The sequence below is a fragment of the Haemaphysalis longicornis genome, unplaced genomic scaffold, assembly GCF_048455015.1.
Source record: "Haemaphysalis longicornis isolate Haplotype H1 unplaced genomic scaffold, Haemaphysalis longicornis Haplotype H1 scaffold_5, whole genome shotgun sequence".
In the NCBI taxonomy this organism is placed as follows: domain Eukaryota; kingdom Metazoa; phylum Arthropoda; class Arachnida; order Ixodida; family Ixodidae; genus Haemaphysalis; species Haemaphysalis longicornis.
The window spans coordinates 21440322-21466334 of record NW_027526385.1 but is presented as its reverse complement, the minus strand read 5'-3'; positions in this window follow the sequence as shown (position 1 = coordinate 21466334).

Sequence of the window (26013 nt, the reverse complement as noted above, 5' to 3'; positions counted from 1 at the left end):
TCCGGTTTGAAGGAAAACATTCCAAGTGATGTGGTGATAAATTTCCTATTTTTAGCAATTTCCCCCTACTTTTTCTACATTCTCTTTTTGCAGCTAATCCTCTTTATTTGGTTTCCTGTTAGGTTTTTGCCGTTAGCATGTTCTAAGTCTAATTTACGTGGCCTTTTTGACGCTATTGCCGTTCAGAGAATCAGATTTACGGTGAACTGAATCCCACTACAACTTCCGTTTAGCAGCCTTTCAGTATGCATTTCACGCTTTGTACTAAACAGCATGTTTACTTCGCAAGCTGAATCTCTAAGTTAAAACTTTAAGCTGAAATATCTCTACGCTAAAAGAAGGAGACATTGCTGGTTAATTGAGGTAATTTCAGCTCAGATCCGGGACTGCTGGTGGTTCTATTGTTGACCGCACGCGGACTAAGGCGCATGCGAAATATAAAATTGTATAGTGCGCAGGAATGCCTGCGAACCGGCTTCAGCCCTTCAGCCCCATTCGCTTCATACTTTACTATCTTTTGTCATGAAGTATTTATTCCTATAGCCTCCCTCCTGTTTTATGAAATGGATTGGAGGCTGTCTTGGCAGCTACCGGCTTGCGGGAACGTAACTGCGAATATTCGGGCATAAATCCGATGAAGTGTTCACAGAACACTTTAAAAGAACACAAAGTAATAAATAATGTGAGGACCGGTGTAGCGACTTAAGTTTTTCTTTTTACTCAACGACTTCTAAAAGTCCTAGCACCTACTAAAGATTAACTTCTCCCCTTTCGGCCAAAGTTACAACCCGAAAGACCCCGGAACGGGGAAACTTCCACTCACGGAACATCACTGTAATGACTATTTCTTAAGCTTTTATTGGTTTGGCTAGAGTGTCTTGAACTATTAATTTTTCAGTCTTATTTTTTTATTGTTGATCTTACATAAACGTAAAGCACGCACAAAAAACCATTTTAGATTTGTTTCAATGACTGCATTTCTAGGAGATGGGGTTTAGAGACTCTCGAGAGATTTGAGTTTAATGAGTCTACAAAATGACTCAGTAGCGGACCGTTTTCTCAACCGTAGTCCAAAATTTTGGACTTCCTGAATATTCCTAACGTTCCCGATGAACCAACCGTCAGTTCTGTAATTGGAGTAATGTACATGAACAACGATTCTTTTGGATAAAATGCAGGAAAATGCTCGAATTTCCCGACCAAATGTTTCTCGACAGAGCTACGCTGTGACTCCGCGTTGACGCCATTTGAAATCCATGTCATAGCTATCTTGCTGTCACAGTTCGCGCTACAGTTACATTTCCGGAGTTTGCTGTAGTGAACAGCTACATAGTGTAGTGCGCGGAGCTAACTGACGACGAGATCGTGCGCCAAGTGACCGGGATGTTGCAAAGCGACTATGAGTCTGACGAAGACGCTCCAGTTCACCCGCAGCCGTCAACGCAATACGTTTCCAACGCTTTGGTGTTGTCCAATGTTTACGAAGAAAACGTGACGCTTCCAGAGTGCAAGCAGACATGCCCACTCGAAGGAGGAATTTGAGGTATTCGCGACTCCTTCAGCCCTATTTAAATCAAATAAAGTTTGTTTTTGAAGCTAGCGGATTTTTCGGACTGCTCCTATATTCGGACTATTTTTTGTTCCCCTCCACGGCCGAAACATCGGTCGGCTACTGTATTTTGATTTCAGACAAGCTCTTTTGGATGGTTGCAAGAGCGGGAATGATGATTTTGAATAATACCCTTCAATGTTGCGGACGTTTACACAGTTTTAGAAGGCATATTTTACAGTTTAAATTATTTCTTGTTACGTAAGATGTATTTATTTTGCATTTGTTATCTCTCTATACTACACAAAATTTTCTCTACAGCATTTGTAGCAAATTTTAGCAATGTATTGGGTTGTTCGGAACGAACACGGAACACACACCGTTGTCATTATAAGGTTCTGTCTTCGTCATTTCTATTTCCCGACGTTTTTGGTGTATATTTTTGTCTTCAGTTATAGAACCTCTTTTTACGGTAGGAAGAGTGGCTATATTGACGCCTTGGAATCTTTATAGTTTGAATTTGAGTAGCCCGATCCTTTTTACTCTTTCATCTGATGAGGGAAGGCTTACCGAAGGTGCGCAGTTTTTTTTCCTGTACAATAAATGTTATCACGTGGCAAGCGCCGAAACACGTGACTATTGGTTCCTGCAATTCCGCCCTACATTTATATTATCAGGCTGATGCTAGAAATTGGACAGCCTTTATAAGGTAAATAACCATTCTAATTTTTTATATTTGGTGTACATGCATAATTTAGTTTTACTCTTCAACGGTGTTCACTTTTAATTACTGGAATAATAGAGGACATAAAGCAACAGCTTTAACAGCTAAGGCGGTAAGTTGCGCGAGTTGGTTCCTAACTAAGGAAATAATGGTACAGTGCGCCACACTCTTGTCTATAACACTGAGTTCAAATTGAACTGGTTACCTCTCAAAACTGCGGACTCAAACTTGTGACAAAAAACGATGAGGTCAAAATATATGGTCAATTCTTCAGAATGACACAGCACTTTTTTAAAATTTTTTCGGCTGAGGCAAGATAAAGCTATAAGTACGAAACCTGTGTTGAACACATGGGTGTTTCCATCTGTACTAGTGAACAGTAAACAGAGAGAAAGGTAAAAGAGGCTACGAAACACACAATAGAACTAAACAAAGTTTATGCAACAGATACACAAAAAAAGCAATATGTATATTAAACCTGGAAATGGTTCAAAAGCAGCGAACACAAACAAAATATATTAAAATAGTATCGCACTCGTCGCACTTGCTCATATCACAAAGCCACCTCAGTGACCACCAATATCACTCGGCGTAAATTAAACCTACACGTGTTTGCGGCTATCACCCCTCACTCGTGCACACCCTGATCCCCCTCTCCAAAAAACCAATTTCCTTTGCGGACAGTGCGAAGGATAGTAAACTAAGGATAGTGGTGTTGTGAAATAAGTGAGTATCCTTCTCTCGCGCCCCACTATCATCATAGTCAACTGTGTTCGATTAAAGGCATCATCGGATTAAAGGCATTTAATGCCATTAAAGGCATTAAAGGGAGGGGTCTTCGCGGCTCGTCCCTTTCTCCACATATTTTGGTGCCGAAACCCGGGAGAAGGGACCTCCAGAGGTGAGCTACAGCGAGCGCACTCCGCTTCTGTTCGACCGCATCCTCGCCTCTGGAGATCGGGAATGAAGCCGCACAGGAAGACGCCGACTCGGAGAACAGCGGGGCAGCCTTAGAAGAAGGAGACAGAGCAAACCCAGCCATAACAGATATCTGCCCGAAACAGCACGAGATGTCCGCGAGCAGAGACACGACCGATGCGGAGACGACGCCGTCTTCTGCCTTCTGAGCCCGGTCACCAGCTATTACAAGCGACTTGACGCTGGACCGGACCATGGAGGCCCTCCTCGAAAGGCGGCGCATCGTCCGACTAGAAATCACGAATATCATCGGCCAATTTGATGACCACCTCCCAATGAGACGACCCTCAATAAGTGAGTTGAAAGAGCTTCTTCGTAATTTGAACGAGAATCATGACGCACTAAAAATAATTAACCGGGAAGCTCAAGACACCATGGACCTTGATGAATTAGAAGCCGAAGTTGAAGACGCATTCGAGTTCGACGCTTTAGTTTGTATGGCAAAGGCCAAGGCTGAGTTTGAAATGGTCCAAGTGCAGAGAGCCCGACAGAACCTTATTGCTTCTTATAAAGGTCGAATTGACGCAGAACTGCACGAGCACCGACAAGACATGGAAAAGGACAGGAAGGATACCCATACTTCGGACACGGATCAGAATGCTTCAGCAGTGAATGATAAGGGGCAAGCTACGACGAAAACGAACGTACATTTTGAAGGGGTAACGCTATTGGACACCGGCCATCTCGTGTCCGATCCCGAAGAGACCAAATACGACGAGGTTATCACCCACAAGAAAGTATCAGATCGAAGGACACTGATGCCTACCACGTTTAGACCAGCGCACGCAAACGAGATAATTAACGACTCGACCACAGACAACCTAACATCACCTCTAATACCCAAGAGCACCCTAAGTCTTGGAGAACTGAATGACGAAGAAAGCTGCAAGAGGAGAGAGCGAAAGGTGCGTTCGAGCGATTCGCTGGCCGAAGACGGGAAGAGATCTTTGTTACGACGTCACCCACTTTGTCCTCCAGTGTTAACATGTATGTTCCAGTGGAAGAATCAGTGCAAGCGAAGCAAAGAAAAAACTGCCAGGAGAAAACGTCCGAAGACCAAGGACCTGGAAGCTGGGTTAAATCGCAATTCACCTCCACTCCGAGAGAATCGGCGCCCCAACCGAAAGGTTGCGGAAGGGAAGCATATTCGTGGGCGCCGACCGTTTTCAGCGAGATGGCGTACAGGACGCCGCGAGCCAAGGCACAGAGCTGAATTAGCCTACAGAATTACAGCACGCATCATCTCCTGGAAAGAAAAGTTTAATTCCAATATGTCCCTCGTGCATCCGGCTGCCATCAATAAAAACGGCGTGAATCGCGAACACCAAGTAATACCTGCAACCACGACAGGGAAAAGAGGCTCAACTGGTCTCCTCACAAGACTGCATCAAGTGGCCGCAGTAGTTTGGTTCATGGCTCCTCCAACGCCAAGGCATCGGTACCATCGGTGGAAGTGGAAGGCGCAAGGTTTCGAACTATTTTGGCGCACTCGGACATGAAATTAGCGCTCCATTGACTGAACAATTTCTTGGCCACGAACCATACTCATTCATTGTCGCGCGGGGGAGGATGTTGTGAAATAAGTGAGTATTCTTCTCTCGCGCCCCACTATCATCATAGTCAACTGTGTTCGATTGAAGGCATCATCGGATTAAAGGCATTTAATGCCATTAAAGGCATTAAAGGGAGGGGTCTTCGCGGCTCGTCCCTTTCTCCACAAGTGGTTCGCAAAGTAAATCGCTTTTTTTTGGATAGGGCGAGCAGGTTGTGCACGGGTGAGGGGTGATGGCCCCACACGTGTAGGTTCAAGTAACGCCGAGTGATATTGGTGGGGACTGTGAGGCGGCTTTGTGACATGAGGAAGTGTGACGAATGCGATACTACTTTATTTTATTTTGATTGTGTTCGCTGCATTTTAACCCTTCCCATGTTTCATTTACATATGGACTTTTTTCGTGTTTCTGTTGCATAAACTGAGTTGCTCTAACGTGTAATTCGTAGCCTCTTTTACCTTGGTCTCTAATTAGTGTTCCCTAGTACTATGATTTCTTTAGTAAACTGTAACAGACATCCCGTGTAGAACACTCCAATTGGAGAATGAAATAATCAGAAAGCCGTTCGTCAAGATCTTGAACTCTGGCTGATATCATCTTAGGGTGATGATATGTGAACAATGGGATATTTTTGCGTCGTCCAAATGCGTATAATATTTTTGCTCGAACGTTGCTTGGTGAGGGACCCATGCAGCTTAATCTCACAGAATATAATGCCCAACCACTGGTCCCACTTTTCGTTTCCTTTGTGGTGTCCAGTTTGTTGAGGTAAAAGAGCAGAGATTGCATAAACAGAAAAGGACAGGTAAGAATTTCCACTTATCGATCGGTCTATCTTTGTTTTCTTCCCGAGAGCAAGATGGCAAAAAGGAAGAATATCTAACACCAGTTCCATTGCCCGTAAAGGTGTCGTAAAAAATGAGGCCAGGTCACCCAGACAGGAAGTCCCGGCCACAACATCCTCCCTATATGGCCGTGCTAGCAAAGACATCTGGTCTCGCCTCTAAGACAGAAAATCTCATGGGCGGAAGAAAAAAATACCGCGGCATCGGCGATCTATCGCCTCCCTGTGCCAACAGAGCGCCTTGTCTCGCCTTGTGTCTCCCCTTTTGTCTGCTGAAGTTATGCGAGTGTGTTGCAACGCCGCTAATTCTGCACAACATTAATGTGTTTTAAGCAAGTCGTCGAGATAAACCAACCATCCCTTCGGGTGGTACTTTCCGGTGTAATAATATATCTGCTACGCACTGCAAAGCATAATTATGTCCATGCCTCTGAAGACTTGACACTTGGGCCGTTCCACTTTAATAAGTAGGAACATCAACATAAGAAAAATATTTGAAGAACCTAATGACATTTATTTTATGCCAGATATGACTAAATAAACATTGTCTCCAAGTTCATTTCAAGAGGCTGATAGAGACCATGGCAAGAATTTTATATGTGAATTCCAATCACAGGTTAAATGGGCAGCAGTTGTGTGGCATTGTTTTCTCGCAGGTATTCACAAAACTGTTACGCGAAATAAAACCCTGCGCTGCCGCTTTTCCCTTGGAATAAAATATCTATATCATGGCACCATTCTAAGGGTTCTATTTAAATGCTTGTCGCGAAGTAAACGAACAGTTTGAGAAGAAATAAAGAGCTTTTGCTTTTATTTTAGGTCTGGTATTATACTCTTGCTCCACCTTGGCAGCCTGGCCGAACTTTCTCTAATAAAGAACGGAGCCCATTTCGGGGGTGATTTTAAATGGTTGTGTAGGTGGCACTTGCGCAAAGCGTTCCGGTACTAATCAAACTAGTGAGTTGCCTTGAAATGACTCGGCTGGCTTCCTCTACCGTACTTGCTTTCATTTTGTGCATTTACCCTGGTTATGGTCTAACAATAGAATGGCATAGCTGAGGGGCCAGTTCATGTGTTCATTATGTTAACTAAACTGATGCTTATGGTTAGCCGTTTTTCAAATCATGTTACATTTTTGCAATCAGGATTAGGAAGAACGCTAAGATTACTTGTTTATTTTCTGACACTCAGTTCTCCATGGCTAACACGGTTTATACCCGCTTCACATTGAATATTTATTTCTTCTTTTTCTTCAAAGGCCACATGCCTAATGACAAAATTTGGCACTCGATATGTAGGCAATCTAAAAGTGTCTAATAGTAATAGAAACATGGTAATACTCTTCTCTTCTACCCGTTGATAGAATATGCGTCGACCGGGCTAGACGATCAATAAAATTTCTTGAAATCACGACTCCCCAAAATGGCGTTAAATAAAATCGTCCCAAAGCTCCGTCACGATACCGGCTAAAGTAATCTGAGCACTGAAAAGGTGTTATCACTGAGTTTCAAGCTTAAAGTGTATATAAAAATATTAACTAAATTTAGGCCATGACTGGTGCCACGCCCAGAAAAAATTATTGCTGCTCAGGAGACAAATTGCATTCACGACACAATATGGTAACAGATCTAGCAGCAGAGCAAAAAGGGTAAGGCGCTTTACGCTTGTGGCGGGCCATACAACTACCGCTTCCAGGTCGAAATGATTTAAGTATTTCGGTAGGTGGCAACTAAAATAATGCTGGCTACTATTTGTGAAAAAAAAACAAAGTTTCACATCGGGAAAATATACACGCACGAAGATTTGACAGGAAATTTATTCTAGGCCACGAAATTAAGTGTAGAAAATGTTAGTTAGCCTGGTTTGCGTATACGCGAGTTTCGCTGGGATATGGAAGACATTAGGCTCCATCTGCTTTCGTGGAGAAATAGCGCGATCGGGGATAGTAGACAAATAATTTTCAGAATATTTTGATGTTTGCGAATTATCATGGACAGAAGGAATGCGTCCGACCTTACAAATTACCTACCTTGCCCATAAAAGTTTCGACGAGAAATAAAAAAAGCAAATATTTTCGGGTAATGTTATACGTTCGACTTTAGAGTATCGGTAGTCATTTTTTGGTCATTTCGTGGCGCAACTCTCATACTTTTTCGATTACAAGCAACCAGTCACGTTATGTCAGGCTTTGTTAATGCTTGCAAATCGCTCAGCGCACAGAGCATTGGCCTTTCAAACCGATGACTAAGAACTGGCGCGCGACAGCATAACATGGCACAAAACAATGTCACGAAAACTTTGCTAAGTAGCAGCATTTATTAGGACATTCCAAGCTAGATTGACGCTACGAAGAACGAGCCGCTTTGTTCGGGTCAATCTTCAGTAATAGAGCTTTGGCCTTAAAAACCATGAGCGATTCTACTCTGTGAAAGTGGATCACTTCCCAAGTTGAGGTGACACCCGAACTCTCGGCTCAGAAAGTTCATTTCTAATCCCTTGGCTAAGAATTAAAAATTTATTTTATTTGTAAACAAGGTGCCCGCGTTTTTGCGGCACGTTGTACGCCCCGCAACGTTGCCGGCGTTGCTCTACATACCAGATGTAGTTTGCATTTTCTTCGGTGTCTTTGTTGGCGTTTGCTGCTAGGCGGCGACGATTTCATTCTCGTCTCTATGACTGCCGCCGGTCTTCGCAGTAGATTTGCTATTCGGGAGAACGAAATAAACGCGACTACCACAAGTGAAATTAAATAGGGAGAACTACAACTTACATAGAGCTGAAGCAAGTGCGGTAACAACTAAAGCAAGCTAGAAGCTCAAATAGAAACAAGTAGCGACCGCACACTAACGCTACCCATCATAGAATTGCTCGCGCTTCCAAGACAAAAACATACATGAAACAAACCCTCCCGCTATGGGGCGCCTCGTCCATTTAAAAGAGAGGTAGAGACTCAGAAGCCTTCTATAAAAAAATTAGGAGTGGCTTAGCTCGGCGATGCCAAGATATACGTAGCGTGAGCTAAGGTTCAGCTGGTTATTCCTAGGTTCCTGGTAGTCTAGGATTAGCTGATTATCATGATTACTGCTACTAAAACGATTTTCAATCTAATCAAATCCAATCCAATTCGATCCAATTCAATTCAATCCAATTTAATCCAATCCAGTCGCGGTGGCGGCAGCTCCGGCGCGCCAGCTGTGCGCCGTGTGACGTCTCTGCTCCTCGCATATGCGCAGCACGGATCTTCAGGAGCCACGCGAAACTGCTCAACTTCGGCCAGTGTAGCTCACGCCACAAAATGTGGTCGAATATCTGCTCACTTCGCTTCCAATGTCGTCGAAAGAAGATTGCTTTATGCCGGCGGTGCCACAACAATGCTTCTCTTATCTCCCAGCACCACGTGTCATGCCTCCCTCCCCCCATTTCGCTACGCCCGCGGTAAACACGGGGGAGCTGTGCTCTAGTGAATTCAATTTTTCCGCGTTCCTCAGCTCGCACGCCATGCACTTGAACCTTTCGTTACGGTGTGACCTCTTGGAATGCCACCACGAGACACGAGCCACAGTAGGAAGCGGATTTGTATTTTCGGGTTCAAACATTGTTTCAACGTGCATTTTTTCAAAATTTCCGTCGAAGAAATCACGGAGCAATGTAGGTTTGCTTAAACGAACACTTGCAAAATAACCTATGTATCTATGTTCTGCCTGAAGGTTGTCTAATTGTTTTTTATGAACAATTGGGTGAGAATGACGTGTTTCCCACTTTAGTGGCTCAGAGAAATTTTGCCAATAATAACGCCCCGTTCAAGTATTCTTTTCGTTTTTACCCGTAAGGCTGCATTGAGCGACAGACAGACAGACAGACAGACAGACAGACAGACAGACAGACAGACAGACAGACAGACAGACAGACAGACAGACAGACCAAAATCCCCGCAGACAGACAGACAGACAGACAGACAGACAGAAAGACAGACAGACAGACAGACAGACAGACAGACAGACAGATCAAAATCCCCGGGTTTGAGCAGCTGGAAAAGACGATCATCTTTAAAATATTCGGAACTCTAGCTGTAAAGAGCTTTGCTGTAAAAAGGCCCGCACAGTACACCACTCATTTCGGAGAAGGGCATTAGCTTTGATGTTTTCATCATGCGCCTCGTAATAACACCGACAGCGCCGGTTGTCAGGCCTATCCCATGAAAGAGCCGTCGTCTTCTGCAAGGTTTATCAACGATTCTTCTCACGCAGCTGGACGTGCAACGCATGAGCCCGGCTTGTTATTTCCTGACCGAGTACTGTCAACGGAATCGCTTGTGGTTGCAACGGCAAGAAATATAATAGGAGAAAAAAGAAACCGCGAAGCATTAGCTGCGGTGCTCTAGAGATTCAGGGGGACCAAGGCTCTGGGTCACATCAAAAGCCAATCCCGGCTCCCGGACAACAACCCTTGCCCGTGAAAGAAATCGAAGAGGGCATAATTTTATCTAGCATGTTAGCTGAAATAGTGCAGCCCATTCACTGTACCTAATTTCTTGTTTCTGAAAATTGTACTGTTGCCAATGTAAAATTTATTACAGCATTTGCCGCTGAGTTGCCAGTAATTGCAAGAAAGATGTTAGCGCCGCATAAGGTCCTTATGCGAGAACTAATGGACATTTTGTGTATTTTTTAAATTTTATTTGTTGTACGAATATTCTATTAGGTTTTCATTGCATTTGTTAAAGCTTGCGTTGGTTTGTACAAAGTGGTTTTGAAATTGTTTTAAATTTATTACAGCATTTGCCGCTGAGTTGCCAGCATTTGCAAGAAAGACGTTAGCGCCGATTTTAAGGTCCTTATGGGAGAACTAATGGCCATTTAGTGTATTTTTAAATTTTATTTGTTGTACGAATATTTTATTAAATTTCCATTGCATTTGTTAAAGCTTGCGTTGGTTTGCACAAAGTTGTTTTGAAATTGTTTTAAATTATAGTGACATTTATTAGGGGTTAGGTTTGTCCACAATTGTAGACGAATGATTGGCCTTTCATGTCATACCATAATCGTTGGGATTAAAATGCCAGACAAGGTGAAACTTTGCAGCAAATTTACTTTTGTGAGTCTCGTAAAACAGTGCTAACGCAGATTGACTGTGTGTATTGGCAAAACGTTTTTGATTAAATGACGAAAACAGTTTAGGGCCATTCATGCGTCATCGCCGGCGTTGCGTCGGCGCGTTAAAACTAACAACTTAAGAGCCATTCTACTCTCTGAAGTGAAATGAGTAGGGGCACTGTTTGTGGGTTATTGGATGGCGAAAACTTCGGCTCAAACCGCGCCGCCACGTCGGAGAAGTGTTCAGCAGTATTGTGAGTCAGCTTTACTGTGCTGCACACAATGGCGAAAGCCAGCTTAGAAAAGCTGCTGTCAATTCCTCTGTCTTAGGAATCAGAAAAATACGAAAGTCCAACGTGCAGCGAAATCTGCAGCCGAGCATGATTTCCGGGTCAGCGGCGGTCTTTTGGGGGTGCTTGGCGAACAACGTTATGCCGGCGGGTTGCTTTGGCAAAGGTGTACTGGCGTCATTTGAATGACGGATATGACGTCAGTGAAATATTAGTGTATTCCGGCACAGACACTTTCGTGTTAAAATATAACAACCGAAAATGAACCACACTAAGTATAACATTCTCTTTTGTAATAAAGGTTGCTTCCCCACAAAGATTCCTGTGTGCAGGGGTGCACCCTTTAAAGGCCACCCGCTTCGTTGTACTGGCGTCACTTCCGTGACAGATATGCCGTGCGGGAAATCTTTGCGTATCCTGGAATAGAACCCTTTCGATTTTTAAAAACAACAGTTTGTTGTTCTAAAAGTTTGCCTTCTTTCTAAACACAATGGCGTTGCTGAGAAAAAGATTCCTAAGGACACTCTTCGCAACCGTATCTCGAACTTTTGAGCGTTTGTGTATGCCTTTGTTTTTTAGTAACTGGGCAATATTTCAAAAACAACTTAACACGATAACAAAAAAACAAGCTTCACGAAAATATTTCCCGTTAAAAACACTAAATAAAAATCATATTAAAGCGTTACGTACCGAATTAGAAGAACTTCATTTAAACAAAGGCGTCGTAGCTCCATTGTCTTTCAGGAGTTGTGCGTAAGCTTTAAAGAAATATTTATTTGGCCACGGCCGAAAAACAAATAAAAAGCAACCCAGACACCATATCACTCTAAACCGCGCATGAAACAGGGCATTTTTCAGTCTTGCTCCTACACGTAACAGTCAAACCACAATTCAGATAAGGCTACAATTTTTGCATACGCCAGCGCGGTGCGCCCTGGTTCTGCAGCATCGCGTATAACACAGACTCAGCATTGTATGCTCGCAAAGGAACTCCATTCCACGCACACTGGCACTCACGTATTCTACAAATGTGGTGAAAACCACATGTGGGAGCTCCCGAGACATACATTGGAATGACGTGTTTGGTAACCCAGTGAGGGAAACGCAGTTATGCCTGAATGTACATTTCGTAGGTTTTCTTGGATTTACTGGCAATCCTCACCTGACGAATTGTACTTGATGGGTACGGGTCGTAGCAGAAAAGCGCTTGTTATTATTGTGACCTCGGAATTTTAATCGCGCCTCGCGCTTTCAATCGGGGGTGAGGATGGTATGAAACCTTGGCCGCATTTCCCGCCCTTTGCAGAACGCAAAATCTTGATTCGCGTCACCTCGTACTCCTTTGCCGTGTTGTCAAACTCGCAAATATTATCAAAAGATATCTTAAGCCGCAAATGTAGATATATCACTTAGTATCGACATCATTCTGTTACATTGCTGAACGCATTGACTCTTTGCTTGGGACGGCCCTTTTGCCCATTCCATGTATGTTTATTATTCAAAAACCTCCCTCGCATTTTCCGGAAACTACGTGCTGTTTTTAAAGTAACCTTGATTGCTTTAGTTTTCCTCAAGCAAGATACAGCATTCTATTACATGTATTGGTGTCGCGCTGGCCCCATGTGCCCGATTAGGATGCAGTAAAACCACTCAGGGAGATACAAACCAGTGGTAACTGCTTAAAGCCAACGTAACCACTAGAAAATTGCACGACACCTTTACAGTAACGGTGGTTGGGCGAGGAGGAGTGACACTTAGAAACAGAGTTTGTATCTTGCATTTTTGGCGTGCATAATATTTTTACACCTTACGTGTGTTTCACCGTATCGCAACAACGGCACTTTCAACGACACAAAAAAAGTTGAGCGTTGACCGACGTATTTCGGCAGCTCTCTTTCTTCACATTTAAAACACTCCAGGACGTTTTATTCTCGCAATGATAGACGTGGTCCAATAACTAAGCTAGCGTGCTTGACATTCGTTCCAGTGTTCTCAGCGACCGGCCACCCGTTCCAGGCGATGGAAGGGCAGGCTGATTCGCGAAGGCAACAATGACAGTGACAAACTGTCGTGCGAGTTGCATGGATCCTCATGGATGGTACATGGTTGCTCTAGGAGCCCCTACTGAATTTTCTGTTATCTTAATAAAGGTCGGTATCAGCACAAGAAGACACCGGAAAGTGGTGGAGACACCAATTTGCAGCGGTCACTTCTGTGTTACGTTGTGACGACAGTCCTTTTCTTTACTTTCTGTGCTATCTCCTTACCTACTTCCATTTGTGCTGTGTTGGGCAAGTGTGTGAAATGTAATCTTCCTCTCAGTCGTCGCCTCTCAGACGTGGTAGGTATTTAGTTTACACCACTTGTTTATTACAATTGTGGTTTCCAGCGCCAATTTTTTTCCCGCTGGTATCCTTCCGTAGGTTTGACTTCGTTTTCTCCCTGTTTTGTAATGCGACATGAGGGTGTATCATGACGCATGGTTAATGCAAATAAATCGATGAGAACATTTTGGCCTTTAAACCACCATATGCATTGGCAGGCTGTATGCGTCGCCTAAGTCGGTCGTTTATTACTGCCACTTTTTTGTTCTAGATAGAGGATAGATTTGCTCACAATTTAGCTCGCCGGTTTCCAATTTGTTCTGTATTGAATAACGCTCAACACGAACTTCAGGCTTTGGGTAAAAAAAAGGGGACGTATATTCTTCCGAGATTGAGGAATGACGAAAATAGGCAATTCTCTGAACAAAAGTCAGGCACGAGAAATAAGGAATCATTTCTGCGGGAAAACCTCCCGGTATTCTAAAATTTCCCGCATTAAAAATTTTTTTGTGACGGCAAAGAGCGCAAAACAGCAAATTTGATCCTCAAAAAGGAGAGTGGTAGTACACACATATATATGTATATATCTATATATATATTTATCAGACAGAAATAAAGTTTGGCAGTCAAGGAAACTTCGGAAAGCAAAGGGGAGGGTATGGCAGGTCATTGAAACAGATAAAGAATTTGGAAAGAAAGAATGTGGAGAAAAAATACCCGCCAGGTGGGATCCGAACCCACGACCTCCAGAATACCGGTCTGGTGCGATAACCACTACACTACCGGCGGGGCTATATATATATATATGTATATATATATATACTATACTTACTATACTATACTATACTATCCTACTATATATATATATATATATATATATATATATATATGTGTGTGTGTGTGTGTGTGTGTGTGTGTGTGTGTGTGTGTGTGTGTGTGTGTGTGTGTGTGACCTACTTTCCTCATGTGGATGTTTTACTAACACACCATGTAAAAAGAGTGCTTTTTTGTATTTTTAAGAAATCACATGAAAGCAATGCTTTCTTTCGCAGATGGTGTTCATATTTCCTAAGATGTACCTCCCAAATGGGAATTGCTGTGGTTGTCTTGGCTTTTTGTAAAACGAAGTACTGGCTTGAAATATGTCTGTTTTGTATACACTCGCGGGAATGCCTACATACACAAGCAAAAAGGCTTTCAGAGAAAGTTTACATTAAAGTAAAACGTGAAGAGCAATCCTCAGTTACGACCGAAAGTAGCCGTTCGAAGAAAGCCGTCTTGTTTTTATAGCTTAACAGTACTCATATCAATACTCCTAACTTCTTTTTAATTTGTTTGAGCTGTAAGTAGAGAAAGTACTTTACAACATTTTGAGGCAATCAGTAAATCTTATTTTAAGCCAACAACTCCTGCGGAGCTTTAATGAAAATGCCAGAAAAACAACGACCACAAAATAAATGAACTGCAACAAAAATAACAGCTCCTCATACTACCGGTCAAGAGAGATTGAGGAGGGAATTCGGACACGGAGGCCTGTAATACAAACTGTGGTTGGAATTGGTCACCGCTGCTAGGTCGACATGCCACTGGGCAGAGAGGGATTTACTGTGAGCGAAAACGAAGAAGACGTTTCGGGAGAAATCGCTGTGACTTACTCGAAACAATACGACAAAGGTAGTTATAACGCGGAAGAACGCGCTTAATCAGCGCTGGGCAGCTCGTTTCATTCTCTGCTGACTTGGAAAAAAGACTCACCGCTACATGAATCTTCTTATCGCTTAATTAAACAGGTTGTTGAACAGGTGTTTCAGCCGCGGAATGCCCCAGTCACGCTTATTCATGGCAGCGCCTTTTGTCCGCCGGTATTGTAGCAGCAATTTGCCATGCAAGTACCAAGGTTGAGAAATGTAGCATTAAGTTGCGGCGTCTCTTGTTGGCCCCTTAACCGTGGCCCCTTAACCGTATCAACCGTTTTTCGCAATCAAAGGGTTTACACTTTCAAGGGCCCCCGAGAAAAATTCTATGGGGTGCAGAAACTCAGTTGAGTTGATTTCTTATGTGATCTCTCGTGAGTGGCTGTTGGTGGTTTTTCGTGATGATTCGTCCGAGTAGCGAATCATGTCAGACCACACGAGCAATCTCCGCGTCAGGAGTTTTCCAGCACCCAATAGGATTTGTCGAATCCTCCACATTGCACACGGTTGCCACTTGCAAGAACGATTCGCCTTCTTACACCATTACCCAAATTTTGTTAATCGTGTAACTGCCTTCGCTGGGCACCCACGCGCACAAAAACATGGTAACAAAAAATACCAAATATTGGTAGTCAGGTAGTCGTGAACGTCTATGGAATGGTTTTCGCAGGTGAAATGATGCCCATGAAATCTCTGAACTACGGCGTGAGCTCTCTATGCCCCTTAGGCTACGTTCATGTCTGGTGCAAATTTACAAGAGAATAAAAATAAAACTGACAGCGCTAAAGTGCCATTAATAGTCTACAATTTTAACGGAGTAAGATTATGTTTAAATGAACGCGTGCTTAGGCCAGTCGGACGTTACTTCTATACGGAGCCGTACCCATTCTAACATGTGTAATATCATAATCTTACAGCTGAAGGAAGTTACGAAAGTGAACGTGAAGAAAACGCTATCAAACGTACACCAGCGGGGCTCGATGATTGCGGTTGAAGAAATGAAGGAAGCTCACATTTATGAAGGAAGCTCACAATAATGCGTAAAGTCTTACAGGTAGAGAAGCTGTACGCAGCCTTCACGACCTTTACGATGGTTTAAGCCCACGGTTGCAGCCGATTTGCTACTTCGTCGCTACCGCAACGACCTTTAGTCAGAACGGTTGCTGTATTGGTGTGAGCTTCTTTCACTTTTCGGAAGTGGTTATCTTTGGACATCACCTCGGAAAGCCGTACGCAATCACGTGCCTTTCTCATTCCAAGCAAGTATTGCCAGCAAAACGGTGAACGCTGCATTTCTTTTTTATTTTTTGGCCAATCTCGGGCAATCTCCTTATGTGTGTATTCTTCGCTTGACAAAGGTTTGCCGGGGACGCTGGGAGGTCGCCGCGACGCACGCACGCAGAGTCACTCGGCATTTGTATCGTCTTTTTCTAACGGCCGGATGCTCGTCACAATCTTGTTTTATCTCCTTAGGTGGGTATGCTTGCCTTGACAAACATGCGCAGGGGCGGGGCCCGCTTTTCTGATAGAGGTGAAAAGCAAAAAGGTCCGTGTGTTCAAGATTTCCACGCACGTTAAAGATCCCCAGATTGTCCAAATTATCCCGTAGCCCCCAACTACGGCGCGTCTCATCACCTGTTTTGCCTCTGCACGTTAAACCTCTAAAAATTCAAAAGCATGCGCAGGGGACGCTGCGAGATTGTAGCGAGGAACGTACACGCGAGAGCTAGGCATTTTCTCGGTTTTGTAAACTGCCGGGCGGCCGCCGTGAGGCCCGCGATCACGTGCGCACATTGGGCAATTTATGGCACGCTTGGTTTATTGCACGCTCGGCAATAAACGTAAATACAAAATCTTACAGCGAACAGAAATTATTACTTTATTACCAGATTAAAAGTTTTGAGTGAACAGTCGTGGTTGTAGTTACTACTGCAACTTTAGAGGGAGCAGAGCTCTGGGTCGAGATACCGGAATAATCAAACAGAGTCTTCGTGGTATGCAGATGTCTGCACAGGCCTAGATGCACCGTAATATCGATGACACACGCACGCTGATGCTCAAAAAGACATAGTCATGAAACAGCGACCTCAGGGAAACGAACTGTGGGTGATGTTCTCATGACGGCGGACACCATGCTAAGAAAATGTACCCTATATATTCGACGCTTGACAGCAGCCACTCACAAACCAGAAACCAAAACGCTTAGGTCATGGCTGAATATAGGGTCCAGACGCAAATGTACAGTAGAACCATGAAGAAAGATGCATAGCGGGACCCCGAAAAAACGAGACGGGCTCTTTGAACTCTAGTGAAAGTTCTGCTACTGGTCAAAAGATAGTTGGACGACACGTTGAAGCCAAGTTTGCGAGGTTACTGCAGAATACAGGATTAATGAATGCACTTACTGGAACTTTTGGTGTCCCACGCCAATATCTGTTTGTGCTGTTGCTTCACTCAACTGTCTACCCTTTTAATTCATCAGCACCGCGGTGCTTTCGCACTTCATTGGCGCTCCTGAGTCAGCTTCCGTTTTGTAAGGCCTCGTGTGTCACTTGTCAGTTGATGGATGTGCTTCTAACACGGTATATATAAAACATGATCGCCGGGAAGTGATGTGTCATTGGATGAGGGGAGAAATAACAGGCGCTGGAGTCGCACCCCGAATAAAAGAGGAATTAGCTGTTCCTTGAGGTCCACTTCAACGGCCGTCACGGCGCACTTCGGGGACAAACGGATGTCGAGAATGTTTTACGACGCTGACAGCCGCCATCATCGCACGCAAATTGCGAGCTGTTTCCCTGGTCGGTGGCCTGGCAGTCAATGGGTACGAACGACAGAAGTGCCTAATGTCAAAACAGTAAGCAGGGAGCGCTGACTGAAGCAGTCCTTGTCTTGTATTTGACTCTTGCACAAAGGTCCCAGTTTCCTTGTTCTAGTTTTTACTGTAGCTGTTGTATCTTTGAGTGAAATATTGCTCAGTTGTCAACAGCAAAAAACGCCGTCACGTAAGTTATGACAGTAGCCATTCTGAACCATAATTTCGTACCTGAAAGGTCAAACAAACTTTTAGCGCTGAAACGACTTCCCAATCTCGCGAATACTTTATGAAAACGATTCAGTAAACAATTTTATTTTACTTTATTTTATTTTTAAAAAATGTTTAAAATCTAAAACAACCATCAAACATCACCAACCACTAGCACAGTAACACAATAACCGGTCATGATATATAACAATCTCTGTAGGTCGCGCTGAGGATAGCCGGATTTAATCAGAGTGAGTAAAGGTGCCGATTACTCTGGGTCTGTGATATTGATGTAATTTATATTCAGGTAAACTGTAATTGGGACTGCGGGGTAAAGCACACTGAAAACCCTAATTTATTTTCCAATGTAAACAAACAAAATGTTACCATTTGTGACTGCAATATTTTAATCGCAGTGGTTTGTTGGTAGTTCTTCCCTTGTGGTGTTAGGAGTCTCATGTGTTTACGGTATCATGAGGCAATTTATGGACCGTGATATTTGCCAAACGGCAAAATGAACAACAACCTGTAATACAAATATAAATCCAACTATTGCAAAGAGGATCCTTAAACTGTGCAAAAAGAAACCTTTGGTATATACCCTACAGTCTGATTGAAATGCTTTTCCTCACCACGAATCACAAATGCACAAATGGAAGAAAGTTATTGTTGTTAGTGTCCGTGAGGAAACTTGTGGTAAAGATTGCAGTGCGGAAATACGCCATGCTTGTAAACCCTTTATTACCCTAGACACAGAGATGAAAGCCAAACAAAGTTTTGATAATTTTATGTTCTGCAATATTCTCTACAGGTCAGCGTGATCCTTTCTCGCAGCTACGGCTTGCGCGCACTGACTGAGCAAACAGCCCGAACCACTGACGCAAGACAAGGTAAACAATACCGCTGGTGTTTCTTATCACTTGCGTCCTAGAGAGCGTCGTTGTCCTGCCTGGACATACCGGCGAGCCACTGGGCCAACTGTAACCCGGGTTGAACAGGATTACTGATAAACAAGCATGATGGATTCCTAATGAATCCTCTGCTTTCATGGGGCCCAGATATGGCCCCTAAAAGGAAATGGCCGGCCGAATACAGCAGCAGCCATTACCCATGATTGCGCTGGTATTATTTTAGTTGAAGATTCTCGAAGTGTCAATCACGTTGGTAAGAAACCCGTGAGAGGCTTTCCTAATTAAACTGCGTTTATCAGCTCTCTTTTCTCCAGGTGGCTGAAGATGCTCAGATTTACTCTCAGAAACAATTATTACAAAGGTGCGAAAAAGCAGGTCGACGTTTTACACAGAAGTGCATTGTGGCTATCGAGAAAAGATTTGAAAAAGTACAAGAATATCACAATAAATAAGCTGTGATTGTTTGAGTTATTGGTTCATGACATGGGACCTTCTTATGAAGGAAAAAACACATCTGTCTTTTTTGATGGTACAAGTAAGAGACTAAACTTCACATACTTCTGCCAGAATGTGAAGATTATTTTTAGACGAAACCAAGCAAAGACGCCATAAAATGGGCCAGAGATAATATAGGAGTTCATAGTTGGGGACAACATACCGGAAAAAAATCTGCGCAAGGTTAAAAAAATTATTTCTACGAGTAGCTTATTCGAGGAGAACACGACCTTTCAAAGGCCGCACAATATCCTTGGGATCCATTAGAAATGTATCCCGTGTGTAAAGAGAGGTTTCTGTAAATAAAAAATGTGGTCATTTTCATTCATTTTGTCGTACGATTATGTTTTATGCCCCACATATAGACTTTTATCCGCAAATTTGTATTCTGAAAGGGTAATTTTACAATTTCTAGGATTGTTTATTTTAGGCGCATAGTACGACATACGCGAACGTCGCAGTAATCTGATCCCCCAAACGCTACAAGGGGCGTGGATGAACAGATTAACCTCGTTTTTGTCGCGCAACAGATGCGACGTTTAAGCCACCTCTTTGCGAACAGCATGTGCAATTTCTGCACCACGTCTTCTCCACTTTATTGCGTCTGCACAAAAAATGTACTCGCGCTATCCGCATGCTAACAAAATTTGCTATACGTTAAATTTGCTATACGTTAGAACAAAATTTGCTATACATTAGAACTTAAAATCCTCCGTCTATTTACATAAATAATCTCGAGGGCTTGTTTTTATTCATAGTTTAAAAAAAACCAAGACAATCCTTGTCATGTCGTACTTATCCAAAACACCTTTTTAATGTATTGCCAATAAATATTCTATCATTAGGCGTTCAACCTGAATGGGGTAGTTCATTTTGTCCTCAACAACTGGTGTCTCATATTTGCGGGACTTATTATTTTGGGCGCAACATCACTTATTAGCAGAGTAGTAACAGCGAATATTACGACAACGCAATTTCGAAATTGTCTCTGAAGCATTTTGCTAAGTGGAGTCATTCAGCATATTCTAAAAGAGCTGGCCGGGAATGGGTTTTTTCGTTAGTATTCACTACTTATGTGGGTTTCATTTCTTCTCTTGAGGGCAATGTCTAAATGATATGTTTTCGTTAAATCATGGTTTTTTTTTATTTATTGCACCAATTAGGATGTTTTTTAGACAGCTGTTCCACACCTTACATATACTAAACATTTTAAAAGTTTGAACACTGTGGCGCTGTTGATATCCAATATTTCATTGCATATTGTAATGGCCATAAGCATGTGTTTTTCCCTAACTGTATTTACTTAAAAAAAGCTTGAGAGAAACACATATTTTGACCACCACAGCCGTGTCCCGACAACATTCAAAACTCTCCTAATTGTTCCAGAAATCAAGTGATTGATTCAGGGCAACTTTTGGATCTGTATTACGCTCGGCGAGGTCGAGCAAAATAACGATCCAAAAAAACTACAGACGCCTTGATCTATGCCCCCTCCCCCCCCCCCCCCAAAAAAAAAAATTGGAATCCGGACTTAAGCGCAGCGTATTTGCTTCGTTTTTCTCGGTATTTATTGAACTTTTTGAAATGTTGGTCTTGATATATTCTTAAGTGTGCAGCTGTTAATGTAAGAAAATATTAGAAGGTAAACGTAACTTACAAAAAACCTTGATTGTTTACTGGCTTCTTCAATTACCTTCAAGCCTAAAAAAACCACAAACGCCGAGGCAAAGACTAAAAATATACTTGTACATTCTTTAAGCGATATCTTCACGGAATGAGCTCAGCCAATTAGGACATTCCTCACGCAGTAACTCCTCTGACACTGCAAAGTATGCGGGTTCTTTTCCAGTTATATTCGAACAGCGATCACGAACGAATGTAAAAAGCATCAAGGTAATAACAAAACAGCCTTGTACAATTTATAACAGGAAAAAGAAACAACTGCCTCAGCACTTCTTTCTGCAAATGAAGCAGTCTGAAGTTTTCAGAATTAAACCACTGGTAATCTGATTTATAATAATAAACCTGTATTCGCTTAATGCCCAATTTACTTCCTAGCTACAGGGTGCCCCCAAGGACGCTGGGAATGATTGATGACAGAGCCCTGCTCAACTTTTCCAGACGGCTTCTTGCTGACAGTATGTCATTCCCGCCCTATTGTAAAGCAGGCAGACACATTTCGGCCGTTCGTACTTCTGAACGGGAAAAATTCACGATCGCTCCCCATCTATCAAATCCGAGAGTGAAACTTTCAGACTTGTTCCACCGATATAAGTCTCCTTAGCTTACACCTCAACAATCTGTCCGGACTTCAATATACGAATGCCCCGATGCACCCAGCTATCTTGCTTTTCCAAAATCTCTTGAACTTCGTCACGTAAACTTCCAAACTAAAATAAAATTACGACAGATGTCTTCAGGCTACTTGTTCAAGCCATAATAAAAATATTGTAGCACTTTCCTTCCTAAATAAAAGAAACGAGGTACATAGCGTTGTGAAATGAGCTTAGCAGCCTCTCGTTGTTTTAAATCGGGAGGATACAGATCTGAGGGCGTCAGCGAATTTTCCAAGTTTGTTTCTGGTGCCTACAGTACGTAACCTGAATGAAAAACAGATGTTTCGCAGTTTTGTAGCGCAATTATTTCGCGAAGGTACTATGCGACACCGACATTTTTGTGGTAGTTTTGTGGTTGTGTTTTGCAACGCTTCCAAAGCCTAGTTAATTTGCAATCAGCATGTTGAGGCACATAAAATTTGCCCAGATGTTTCTCACAAGATTTGGTTCTTTTTACTCCAAGTGTAGAGAATAAAAACTTTGCCATTACTTTAACTGACTTCAAATGGTACCTCTAAACGACGTATGTTCTATGGGATCCTCACAATTTGGTATATTAGGTCATATAAAACACACATCTAAAATGTTCTTCACACGTCCTATTTTTTCCCAACTCCTAAACTTAACTGCTTACTTAAGGTAGCTGAACTGACAAAAATGCGCGAGTATCAGAAGCGTTAAACAGAGGAAAAAGCAAAAAAAAAACATAAACACGACACTCTACCACCTCTGGGTGCAGAACATTTTTTATGCCACCCTCGCATTGTTATACTTCCTGTACAGGTGACGTGCTCTGAGGCAACTCCGTACCCTCCCTTCTTTTCGCATATATACACATTGTGGGAAAACAAATGCCTACCCAGGAATCTTCCTCGTAGTAGCCGTGTGGTTTCCTATGAGGGATTAGGTTGTTGCGGTTTTCGGTAAAGTGCAATTATGATAGGAATAACGCGACAATAAAAAAAAATTACACCATCTTCACGTGGGGAACCATGAGAAGGATGCGAAGCATCATAGGGGTTCCGTGTAGGTTCCATTGTGTTGCCGTTATGTTGTTTCATTTATCGGAGCACGAATGGGAACGTAGTGTGAACCCCCCATGTAAAGACAGAGAAATGTAGAGAAATGTAGAGACAGCGAAGAGACCAACACCGGCGTTACCTGATCGAAAACCTCCTGGTTCTCGTCTTTGTTTATTGCGTGCTCACGCTCCTAGCCCGCTGCCCGTCCTCTTCGCCCTTTTCTCTAGTTGAGCTGCAAGGCACGTGGTGCTTCCCGCCACAGCTGTCACATGGGAAATTCAACATCCTCGTGTAAAGTTTTCAGTTCGTCGTTTCCGTTGACGCCCAGCTTCGCGTGCATTCGTTGTATCAGTAGCTTCTTAACGTAGTTTGAATGAGTCAAGGACATAAGGCGTGTTCGTAGCACTTGCTCCTATCTCGGTTTTGTAGCGCAGTGGGAAGAGCGCCACGTAAATCCCGTTGCGGCCAGAGAGTCGTGGAATCAAAACGGGGTGCCGCTAACTATTTATTTTTTATAGTGTAGCTGAAGACGTACGGATGGACGAACGAGAAACCGCGGACGACGGAGCCGAGAGCAAGAGATGCTTCGCATCTAAAACAGCGAAATGAAAAGATATTGGGACGAGAACAAAGTGTCCGCTATTTTTTGACAGCCATATGATTGCCCTATTTTGCCATTCATTGAGCACTTCTAAATCTCATTCATTTATTTACAATAGCCTAATTTTTTCCAGGTAAGGCTTTTTGCGCACTAGAAATGGGACATTAACTGAGAGAATATCTGTTGAACAACTGCTTCCAAACGAGCGCTGCGGAACTCGCGCAGCACGTCAGCTGGAATATCGCCTTCATACCTCTATTGCCCTCAAAGCATAAAGGCGTTACGTGTAGAAGAAGGCCTTAGTGCAGAATGTGTACAGGAAATGCCAGTACATCAAAATACAGTCATGAGCCCGAAATCTTTCCCAGAAGGGGAAGGATATGTGTCGTATTGTGGGGCAAATAAATCGACCTGAAAACACGCCAGCCTACTGGCGCGTCGTCGTTTGTCGTTACAATGCTCTTCTCGCACTTCTGTATAATACATTAGCGCATACAAATTCTATCAAAAAACAGTGAATAGACTCTCAACCAGCTTGTATCATAAACACAACAGTTAGAAATATGTCTCAAACAAGATAATTTCTTTCACAAAATCAGTGAAAAGTACACTTGCAACACGTGTCGTGCACCTATGTCTTCGCCTACAGACGTTCTCGCGTATAGTTGACCTCTGCATTTTATGTGGCCAAAAACGTTTATCTTCCTGCACAGTTTACGCGAACATTATAGCCCCTTGAATATGCATTACTGTTGGTTGTCTGGGCACTGTATCGTATATCTTTAGCACGACATACGATTCCCTAGTTTTACACTGTTTTTAAAGGCGGGGAAGTGACAACGCTTCGTAATGGGCCACAACGACAGACGCGTCTTGCGCCTCAAAGGAAATTCCGTGAAAGCCGTGTGATAGCGCCATGGGCTACCCTGTAGAGCTTGCAAGCTTTGTTGTTGAAAATCTTTAGCGAACCTCGCTGGACCATTCACTAGTGGGGATGCATCTCGCTATTTTAAGAAACCACACCAAGGATAAGACTCGTACCTACTCCACTAAAGGAGAGCTCGTTATGAAATAATCTGATTAGAGCGGCGTAATTCGAAGGGTGGGAGGCACTAGGGTCGGCGCAGGATTTTTTCTAGTTTTTATTGTCGTGAAACTAACACCCCGCTTCCAATCGATTACAATACGTAACTGGTTCACTCTTTGTTTTGAGATTTTTTTTTTGTTTTCAAGGTAATAAAATACTTCCTGAGCCATACTTACATCCGGGAAATTGGTGCCACTTGAAAATGTTAGATGCGTAGTGTGTCTGACGCAAGAAATACATAGTGGAACTATAGGCGTGGCTTCTATAAAGATTAGGGAAACATCAGCCTTGAAAAATTGCCCCGTGATGTTCATGGTATCTAAACAACGAAGAATAAGAGACCGCCATATCCGGAATTACCAAACCGCACTAAACCAAAGTAGTCTAGTTTTATATCCTATCATGACACGGCCACAGATGCAATTACGCCAGAGAAAATTATAAATAAGAGAAATAAAAAATAGCTACTTATGATAGATTAGAAAAGCCTTGCTCATATCGACGGTGTATCGAAAGACGCTCTTCTTTAAAGCTTCACTTTTATGTTTTCAATTGCGCTAAACCAATTATTTTAAGCACCTCGGATTTGTGAGGCTACAACTACTTAGCTTCGTCCATTTCTCCTGCTCTTTTTGACCAGAATAGCAATAGAAATCTCACTTCATTTGCTCTTTTTCTGCTGTTTACAGCTAACCAGATCATCCAAATCCTCGCTGTCTCTCGCCCAAAACTTCCTCACGGCAACCTTGCTCAGGCCGCTGCAGAAATCTGACCCACACACCACTTGAATGATGGGAAAATAATGGAACATTCGACTCCAGCGTTCAGCGCAATATGTCCAAAGGCGAATCATGTCCGGATACAGTCAGGATGACGAGGCTGGCAATTCCATCTGAGACGTCGCCTTCAGCCCCTCTTCTAGGCTCAAATGCCAGCCCCTTGGATTTACGTGCCATCGGACAGTTCTTGTTCGGCTGCAGCAATATCCCGTCATTTTCTTATTGTTATAGCCTCCGTTCTTTGGATCTTCTATTTGTAAGAAATAAAATACCGTGGACATGTGTCTTGGTTACCGGAACGACCCATTACCGTCTCTTTGTTCTGAAAATATGTTTACAGAGACTCTCTTGCTTGCCTTGCGTGTCTTTTTTTCTGCTTCAACAAGCGTTTTGTTTCAAAAGACGCCTCTTGAGAAAGCGCCGCTCCGGAAAAGGTATGTGACTATCCGCATCTGCAAAATAAGGTGCAATTCTATGTTTAACTATTGTCACTTTTTTGGTTAAATCTATCTTTCATATTTTGGTTTTATAAATGAGGCTCCCTAGATAAGTATTGCACCTTTTTCGGGAAGGGGTGATGCTTTTTTGGGTGCATCTATACAAGCATTCATGACTCTTCTGCGCTGTTAGGGCAGGGTGTTTGTTGTGAGCGTTGTTAACTTGCACTCTCGAAAGATAAAACTTTTCAACGAATTTCTTCTGTGGTCG